Source organism: Apodemus sylvaticus, chromosome 9 (assembly GCF_947179515.1).
Source record: "Apodemus sylvaticus chromosome 9, mApoSyl1.1, whole genome shotgun sequence".
Lineage (NCBI taxonomy): Eukaryota > Metazoa > Chordata > Mammalia > Rodentia > Muridae > Apodemus > Apodemus sylvaticus.
The window spans coordinates 103484463-103485085 of record NC_067480.1 but is presented as its reverse complement, the minus strand read 5'-3'; positions in this window follow the sequence as shown (position 1 = coordinate 103485085).

Here is a 623-nt window from a genome sequence, read left to right as displayed (position 1 = left end):
CCTCCCCACTAATTCTTAGGTTTGGCTTAGTCATCTTATCAGTGTTCTCGAACTCTGTGTTCATGCTTTTAAAAATGTATTCATGTATATGTGTCCACGGTGTGTGCCCATACATGTGGCGTACATGTAAACCCATGAGGAAGCCAGAGGTCTATTCTGGGTTTATTCCTTAATCACTGTCCTGTCTACCTTATTTTTTTTTATAACAGCAACTCTTGTTGAACCCAGAGTTCACTCACTGTCTAAGCTACTTGGGCAGAGAGCTCAAAGGATCTGTCTGACTCTGTCCCCAACAGCTGAGGTTACAAATGAATCTGACATTTTGATATGGTGTTCTTGTGTCCTCAGACTTGTGCGGCAGGCCCTTTACTGCATGCGCCATTTCTTCTGGCATTGTTGGTGTCTTCTTCAGCCTCTGTCCTTGGCATCCCTCCTTCTGATTGGTTTGATGTGCTGGACCTATTTACACTATATCCAGTATTGACTAATTGAGCTTCTCATTCCCAAACTTTCTATTATTTTTAAAATTTTTCAGACAGGTTACTACATATCCCAGGCTGACTCTGAACTTTCCATATATCCAAGGATCACCTTGACCTTCTGATCCTCCTGCATCTGTATCC